The 9107-nt window shown below is 50.5% G+C and overlaps 1 non-coding gene across 1 annotated transcript; it reads right to left on the bottom strand.

Annotated features, from left to right (window-relative positions):
* Positions 1-402: 402 nt before the first annotated feature.
* TRNAG-GCC (transfer RNA glycine (anticodon GCC)) lies at positions 403-473 on the bottom strand. The gene has a single exon. It is a non-coding gene; the product is annotated as a tRNA-Gly (tRNA).
* Between the last annotated feature and the right edge of the window lie 8634 nt (positions 474-9107).

Here is a 9107-nt window from a genome sequence, read left to right as displayed (position 1 = left end):
CCGTACGTAAGTCAGCCTGACCCCGCTGTAGGTGCAGTTAGGTCAGCGAAGGAATTCTTCCAGTGACTTCGCTCGGGCCACTTGGAGAAGTGGGATATTGACACTGATGGAAACCCCCCACCATCGACGTTGGGGGCATCGCTGGCGCTTGGGTGGCAGAGCTGCAGATGTGCTTCCATAGCGCAGACAGGCCCAGAGTCCCAGGGACGCCCCGGGCCAGGAACTGCTCGTCACATACACTGAAGCTGCTACGTCAGTGAACGCTCCTCTCCCCATGGTGCTAGAAATGGGATTTACTCGGTTTTATATTTGTTAAGTCAGTCCCCTGGAAAGGGCTAACTAGGACAGAGGGTTAGGTTGGTGCATGGCAATCACTTTAATTAAGAAAAAATGCCTCACTCTTGCATTGGCCGGGAATCGAACCCGGGCCTCCCGCGTGGCAGGCGAGAATTCTACCACTGAACCACCAATGCTACAGCTGGAAAAAACTGCTTCTCCAGCTGTTTCGTTCACGCTGCACACATGGTGACAGTCAGGAAGTTTCGGGTTACAGCCCTGCTTTGGAAACATGTAATTCTGGCCTTAGGCTTCTTAAGCCTTGCCCCATAAACCGTGGAAGCAAGAGCACCCCTTGGCTCTTCATTTCACTGTCTTGCTCTTTATTTTAGAGGGTTCATTTCACTTCCCAACAGGCCATTTGCAGAAGTGCTCCGCTCAGACAAGGACATGTTTGGCTCAGCTAACAGTAGAGTGAAGTTCTCCGCAAGCCAGGATCTCTGCACTCCACTGGGGAAGCCAGGGAAAGTAACGTAGCCTGGCAATAAACGAACAGCAAGTCTGACTGGTCCACGAGTAAGAACACCTGATAACATGCAGGCACCCCATGACACCACCCTGAAGGTGACAAAAGCTCCATGTGCCACGAGCAGAGGCTACGGGGGTAGGAAAGTACCCTGTGCCTGGAACTGTTGCTTCAGAAATTAAAACTGCCCTCCATGGATATGTCTGAATGGATGCCCAGGACGCTAACGAGTCCTCAGACCCCCCAAGGGTTCTTTACTCACGTGTGCGAGGACAGGAGAGGAGATGGGCATTGTGACTCATACCCAGCTCCACCAATGCCACTAGGCACAGGCTGGCATGTTGCAATGGGTGTGAGCAGGAGGCTCCTAAGTTCTGTCCCAGAACTGGCCACTGATTGGCTCAGTGACTGGGGAGCAGCCCCAGCTGTAAACCCGGGATACTGCGGCTTCCTCTTCTAGTGACCTCTTGGTTCCAGCTAAAAGCGGCTGTTATCCAGCAGCTGCCAATAGGCGAAAGGCAGGTTGGCAGGGCTCCAGCCAGAGGAGAAAGTGCTGGGATGTGCCTTCCCTGGCTGCAGCCCTGCAACCTCCCAGCAGGACTGCAGCCAGGGAAGGAAGCGTTGGGATATGCCAAGCCTGGGCCTCCAGTGCCAGGGCAGGGTGCTGCCTCCATGAGCCGTGCACATTTTAACTGAAAAAGAGCCACAGGTGGCTGGCGATCCACGGTTTGCCCACCCCTGCCATATACAAATGAAACTGCCAGCCCCTAAATCCCAGACAAGAGTGATCGCGCTCCCATGTCTTCCATGGATTTTGCTATCTTGGCTACTAGGAGAATGGTGTTGCCAGCTGTGGATGTGTGGCATCGAAGCCCTGCATGCACTGGAAAAGTCATTTGTGGCTTGTAGCTTGCAGCGTTTTGCTTCTTTTTTTTGATTGGCTCCTGGCAAGTGGGGGAGAGAGTCAGGGGTGCACAGTGGGCCCATCACAGTCCCAGACTGCAGGCTGGGGGGATCTAGTCACAGAGTGTTGGGGTTCTAAGGGATTGGCTTGTTTTGGCCTTGTTTTGAAATGGGATTAGCTTGATTTTTGGTTTATTGTGAAAGTTGGGGTGCTTATTTACCAGGTGAAAGTTGGCAACTGTGCTTGTTACTTGTGTAGTAGATTGTCTTTCCAAAAAGGTTTTTTAACATTACCTGTTTTAATGGTGTCTAATCTTCCCAGGTTCCACTGAAGGACCTCTGCAGAGTCTCAGGGTTATTTGTGAGCTCTAACACCTTAATTGAAGGGGTCATAGGTGAAAAACCATGCTCAGAAGTGTCCCGAGCCTCTGTTTGCTAGAAGTTGGGAATGGGCGATGAGAGATGGATCACTTGATGATACCTGTTCTGTTCATTCCCTCTGGGGCACCTGGCACTGGCCACTGTTGGAAGACAGGATACTGGGCTGGCTGGACCATTGGTCTGACCCAGTCTGGCCGTTCTTATGTTCTTGTTATGTTCTTATGTGCAGCCCAGAGAGAGGAGCCCATGCAGCTCTGTGGCTCCCCCAGCACCCTCGCTCCCCATGGAAAGCCCCGACACCTGGGCTGCAGCTTCCCCCGCCTCTGCTACTACCCTGCCCGCAGCCTCCCCTCTCAGCATGCAGTGCCAGGACCGTGGCAGGGGCTCTGTTGTTGGACAAGGATGCAGGTGCTTCAGCTCATTGCTTCCCTGTGGTAGCGGTCTCTGGCAACAGGTAGATTTGAGGGCCTGCAGGCAGGAAAGCCACATCCCAGAGCTTCCTTTCCTGCCTACAGCCCAACAAACCTGCCTTTCGCATATTGGCCCCGGTGCCAGGGCAGGATGCAGCCCAGAGGGGGCAGGGAGAGGTACCATGCAGCCCCAGCACTTTCTTCCCTGGCTGCAGCCCCACAAACCTTCCTGTGGCCAGGGTCTTTCTTCCAAAAGCAGTTGTTAATAAGCAGCATGGCTGTGCCGAAGTCTGAATCCCATTCTCAGAAGACTGGGAACCGCTCCCTGCTGGTGCACTAGGAGGTATATCAGGCTCCGATTGAGCTTCTTGTGCTGGTTTAGCTGCTTCTGCAGGTGCAGGCTCTGTGGCACCCTTTGGTGCTGGCTCCCATGACTCTGGTGGGGATGCAAGCACGGGCTCTGGTGCTGGCTGCTCTGCCCGTTCCGATCCTTGGGCTGGTTCTGGCTGGGTCCCAGGAACTGGATCTACAACTGCTGTCATAGACTCTGGTCTGGCGTCTGGTTTCACCAGCTCTGGCTGGGTCCCTGTAGGAGGCTCAGAAATGGGGTTAGGTGTGGAGGCCTGTTTAGCCTGGCTGCGGGTGACCATCCCCACCCTTTCTGTTAGCCTCACATGGTTGGCTAGGTCTTCTCCCAGCAGCATGGGAATGGGATAATCGTCATAGACTGCAAAAGTCCATATTCCTGACCAGCCCTTGTACTGGACAGGCAACTTGGCTGTAGGCAAGTCAAAAGAGTTGGTGTTAGGATATAGATATTCAGGCCTGTCTGCAAAGGCCTGTACTTTAAGAATTTAGGTGTATTCTTATCACTTGGCTAGTTCTAGAGGTATAAAAGAAAGAATCAAAATCACTGTCTGCTGGTGTAAGGGCCTTCTCTTACTGTGACAGTCTGAGGCCCTGTTCTTAGGCTAAGGCCTTTGGCTAAGCAGCAGAGGCAGCCATAAGATGCTGCACTTTTTCTGCGGAAAAGGACCTAGGGGTGACAGTGGACGAGAAGTTGGATATGAGTCAGCAGTGTGCCCTTGTTGCCAAGAAGGCCAATGGCATTTTGGGATGTATAAGTAGGGGCATAGCGAGCAGATCGAGGGAGGTGATCGTTCCCCTCTATTCGACATTGGGGAGGCCTCATCTGGAGTACTGTGTCCAGTTTTGGGCCCCACACTACAAGAAGGATGTGGATAAATTGGAGAGAGTCCAGCGAAGGGCAACAAAAATGATTAGGGGTCTGGAACACATGACTTATGAGGAGAGGCTGAGGGAACTGGGATTGTTTAGTCTGCGGAAGAGAAGAATGAGGGGGGATTTGATAGCTGCTTTCAACTACCTGAGAGGTGGTTCCAGAGAGGATGGTTCTAGACTATTCTCAGTGGTAGAAGAGGACAGGACAAGGAGTAATGGTCTCAAGTAGCAATGGGGGAGATTTAGGTTGGATATTAGGAAAACCTTTTTCACTAGGAGGGTGGTGAAACACTGGAATGCGTTACCTAGGGAGGTGGTGGAATCTCCTTCCTTAGAAGTTTTTAAGGTCAGGCTCGAGAAAGCCCTGGCTGGGATGATTTAGTTGGGGATTGGTCCTGCTTTGAGCAGGGGGTTGGACTAGATGACGTCCTGAGGTCCCTTCCAACCCTGATATTCTATGATTCTATGATAAGCTGGGAAGCGACCGGTCACCTCCTCACATTCCAAACTAGTCACATTGAAATAAGGGGCTATTGGGCTGTCAGGCACTATCAGGACAGGATTGTATTCCTGTCACCTCCAGAGAAAGGGAAGTGCCTAGAAAATGTAAAAGGAAACTTAGTTTAATAGCATCCTGTCTGGCAAGAACTCACTTATCAACAGCTGGGATGTGAAATCCTCACTTCTGTATTGTTTTGTCATTATAGTTCCCACTTTGCTATTGTTTGTCTGTATAATCTCTGTCTGGTTCTGTGATTGTTCCTGTCTGCTGTATAATTAATTTTGCTGGGTGTAAACTAATTAAGGTGGTGGGATATAATTGGTTACATAATCATGTTACAATATGTTAGGATTGGTTAGTTAAATTTCAGGAAAATGATTGGTTAAGGTATAGCTAAGCAGAACTCAAGTTTTACTATATAATCTGCAGTCAATGAGGAAGTGAGTGGGCGTGGGTGGGAGGGGATGGGTGTGTGGGTGGGGGGATGGGAACAGGGAATGGGGGTGTGGAAATTGGAATCATGTTTTGCTAAAGAGGGGAAATGGGAACAGGGAATAGGGGTAAGGAAATTGCAATCATGTTTTGCTAAAGGAGGAAATGGAAACAGGGAATGGGGGTAAGGAAATTGGAATAATGTTTGGCTAAGGGCAGGAATGGGAACAGGGACACAGGTGTCAGGCTCTGTGGTGTCAGAGCTGGGAAGGAGGATACTAAGAAAGGAAACTGGAATCATGCTTGCTGGAAGTTCACCCCAATAAACATCGAATTGTTTGCACCTTTGGACTTTGGGTATTGTTGCTCTCTGTTCATGCGAGAAGGACCAGGGAAGTAAGTGGGTGAAGGAATAAGCCCCCTAACAGTTGGCCTTAAGGGTTGCACTGTCACTTGGGCTTCTGGGTCGATGAATTTGGGGTCCACCAGGGACTGGTGGATAGCTGACACCAGTGTCTCTCCACCCAGTAATTTTCCTCCCGCCCACAGTCACATTACCCTTCGCTTTGGGGGTATTGGCGAGGCATCTGGGCCTGAAGGGTCTCGTTGGGACCCTGGCGTGATGAGTTGCAGTTGGCTGGTGCTCTTGGGGCAGTTGGCCTTCACATGCCCCAGCTCATTACATTTGAATCATTGCCCAGCTGACTGTGGGCTGGGGCGAGGTGGGTGGTTAGAGAGTGGGGTGGTGGGACGAGAGGGTAACTGGGGTTTCCCTGTCCGTGCGGAGGGCTCCTCCTTGCGAGGTGGGGCATTGGGCTGACTCTGATGGTGAGGTGTCATCTCGGGTTGCCCCTTCTGGTACCCCACCAACTGTTACTAGCTTTCTTCTTCACCACCACTTCCACCTATTTGGCTCTGATCTTCCCCACCTCCATTACAGTGTTGGATTTCCCATCTAGGATGTACCTTTCTGTTTCCTCAGGAACACCCTCTGAGAACTGCTCCATTTGCATTAGGAGAGGCAGATCTTCCAGAGATTTAACACTTGCTCCTGATATCCAGGCATCCCAATTTCTTACAATGTGGTAGGTGTGTCGGGAAAATGCCACGTCTGGTTTCCACCGTAGGGCTCTGAACCGCCAATGGGCCTGCTCGGGTGTTAGCCCTATCCTAATTCTGGCCTTTTGTTTAAAAAGTTCATAGCTGTTCATGTGTCCTTTACGCATTTCAGCTGCCACCTCTGCTAGAATATCCAACCCTGATATTCTATGATTCTATGATAAGGATCCACTGAGTTGTGGCCTCAGCTTCACCATACACTGGTCTGTAGGGATGTTGTACCCAAGACAGGCCCTCTCGAAATTTTGTAAGAAGGCTTCTGTATCAGCACCTACCTTGTATGTGGGGAATTTCTTGGAATGGGGAGTGGTACCTGGAGGAGGACTGTTAGGGCTACCAGGTTGACCTAGCTTAGCCCTTTCCAGATCTAAGTGCTTCAGCTCTGTCTCCACTTCTAAGCACTTCACCTCCATTTCCGCCTCCAAGCGCTTCGCCTCTCTCCTCTCCTCCGCCTCCAAGCGCTTCATCTGTAGGAAGAAATTCCTGTCTTCTGCACTTAGAACTCGGTCTGGGTTAAGGGCATCCCTCCATTTTGGCACCTGGATCTCGGGTTGGGGCGGCTGACCATTCCCTCCGGGGGAATCTCCTGTTCCCCATCCCCTCCCTGCATTTCTGTCTTGAAGCTGGATATCTGGGCTTCATCTGGGTTTGTCTTTCGGAAGACTGGTTGCTCTAGGGTTTCGGTGCCCAACCACAACCTCATGCACAGGGCTGCCTTACTCTAGCCTAACTAGTTTGTTGCCATGAAGCTAGAAAAAAAAAAAGTAAATTGCTTGTTAGACTCCCTGGCTTTGCAGGCTGATCCCTTGGCATGCCCGTTCTCCCACAGGCAGCAAAGAAAAGAAAAGAAAAAAAAGGAAAAGAAAAGAGATAAAGAAAAATTCTCTGGCTTTGTACGCTGCCAAAAGGAAAAATGTGTCCTTTTAAAATCCTGAGATCTGTGCTTCTGGTTCAAAATAATCCCACTGCTCTGCCACCATGTCAAGGCTGATTCCCCACTCAGGCACTTCGAGTGCAGAAGGTGGGGGCCCGCAAGAATTCTAAAAATGAATACTGGCCTCGCCAGGCTTATATTAAACTCCCAAGGTTACAGCTTCTCTCTGACCTTGGATGGGTAGAAGCTACCACCACCCAAGTGCAAAATCCCCTTTTAGACCCCAGGAAGGCGCACTTGGGAATTCCTTCCTGTGGGGTACCCTCAAGCCCTTTCATCCCCCCTCCCCCCGCCCCCCCCCGGGAAGAGCTGAGAAAGAAAACAAAGGAAATCAGCTGTTGCCACCAGCTAATTAAACAACATGTGCACAAACCTCTTAGGATACAAAAGTCCAATCCTGTTCTTAAAGGTAATTTTTTTTATTAAAAACAAAAAGAAAGAAAATGCATTTGAAAACTTAGGCTATTGCTAGATTTAAAAAGAGCAAATACAATAATTAAGCATCAAGAATGGTTTTCTTGAGGCCCAGTTTAATGATTACAAGCAAAACAAAAGCATTTGAGATTAGCACAGAGGAGTCCACAAGCCATAAAGAAATAAAAGAGATAAACCTAATTGCATCTTCTTAGACATTCCCTGATCTACTTACATATCTGGGGTTTCAAATAATAGAATCATAGAATATCAGGGTTGGAAGGGACCTCAGGACGTCATCTAGTCCAACCCCCTGCTCAAAGCAGGACCAATCCCCAACTAAATCATCCCAGCCAGGGCTTTCTCGAGCCTGACCTTAAAAACTTCTAAGGAAGGAGATTCCACCATCTCCCTAGGTAACGCATTCCAGTGCGTCACCACCCTCCCAGTGAAAAAGCTTTTCCTAATATCCAACCTAAACCTCCCCCACTGCAACTTGAGACCATTACTCCTTGTTCTGTCGTCTGCTACCACTGAGAACAGTCTAGAGCCATCCTCTTTGGAACCCTCTTTCAGGTAGTTGAAAGCAGCTATCAAATCCCCCCTCATTCTTCTCTTCCTAGAAATGAGTAGTTTCTAGGTATGATCTGATGATTTTCATACCTGGTCCAAAGCTTTTTACAGCATAGTACCAGCCCTGTCTCTCCTCTCCGGGAGAACAAACAGACAGACAAAGGGGAAGTTTTTTCCCAATTTTAAAAAGTTCTAGCCTTCCCATTGGATCTTTTGGTCAGGTGCCCACTCCTTTTCTTTAACCTGTGGAGTTTTTAATCCTTTACAGGTAAAGCAAATAGAGACCAACTACTAACAGGGATTTTATAGCTAACTGGCTGGCTGGGTGTCCATAAAAGGGAGCTCCCACCCCCCCACTTCATTTAGAACTGTGTCCTTCAGGTCGAGGGCGGCATAACAGTCTCCAGGACCCAGGGAGGATGGAGGGCAGGGAGACCATGTGGAACTTCAGCTGTCTGAGGTATTTGTTGAGGTCGCACAGGCCCAGGATGGGGCGTTGGCCTTTGGAATGAGAAAATACTGGGAGTAAACGCTTCCCCTCTTCTTTCCACAGGAACTTCCTTTATGGCCCCCCATAGTAGGAGGGCTTGCACCTCCTGGGTGAGCAGGTGCTTGTGAGAAGGATTCCTGAAGAGGGACGGGGAAAGGGAATGGGAAGGAGGGCCAGAAAGAAATTGGAGAGTGTACCCCATTGCCAACAGTTGACCTTGGTGACGACTATATCCCCTACTCTTTCTGCGGTATGGTTCCGCTCTGGCCTGGCTTGTGAACTTGTGTGTGTGCTGAGGGTTAAATCTTTTCCTAGCATAGGCCGGGGCCATACAGATTGAATCACTTCACATCTTTATTCTTGGGAGTCGAGCTGGGTTGACCCTGCCTGTCGCGCTTGTTGGCTGCCACGACTCCTAGCGACCCGGGTAGGGGTGAGCGTACAGGTCCTCGAACCCTTTTGCAGGTGTGTAATACTTGGGTTGTGCTACATAGTGTGTTCTGCCCTCTTGGACGCAGGTGGCAATGATGATGGGGTCATCCACAAGGCTTTTACAGTCTTGACCACATCTCCTCCGCCTTCAATCCCAGGTTCGCTGCGACCTGTTTAGGCAGCTCCTGGTGGGCTTTGACATCATCCTGGGACACCGTCTGTGAGGGGCCTGCTACTGCCTCATCAGGTGATGATGATGAGGAGGACAGCCCAGGGTGAGGGGTGGGTTCTGCATCCCCTGCCTGGGGAGCCACATGTCTTGGAGGGAGTGATTCCTGGGCCCCTAGGCCTGACCTGACATCCACGCCTGGGGGAGAGCGAGACACTGATGCTTCAACATCTTTCTGACCCCCTGAGACTGAGTGCTGGGTCCCCCAGCTTGGGAACATGCCCACAGGTTATACTCCTGCCAG

This window comes from Eretmochelys imbricata, chromosome 12, assembly GCF_965152235.1.
Source record: "Eretmochelys imbricata isolate rEreImb1 chromosome 12, rEreImb1.hap1, whole genome shotgun sequence".
Taxonomy (NCBI): domain Eukaryota; kingdom Metazoa; phylum Chordata; order Testudines; family Cheloniidae; genus Eretmochelys; species Eretmochelys imbricata.
Note: the sequence above shows the minus strand (reverse complement) of the source record. Positions and strands in the feature narration are given on the sequence as shown.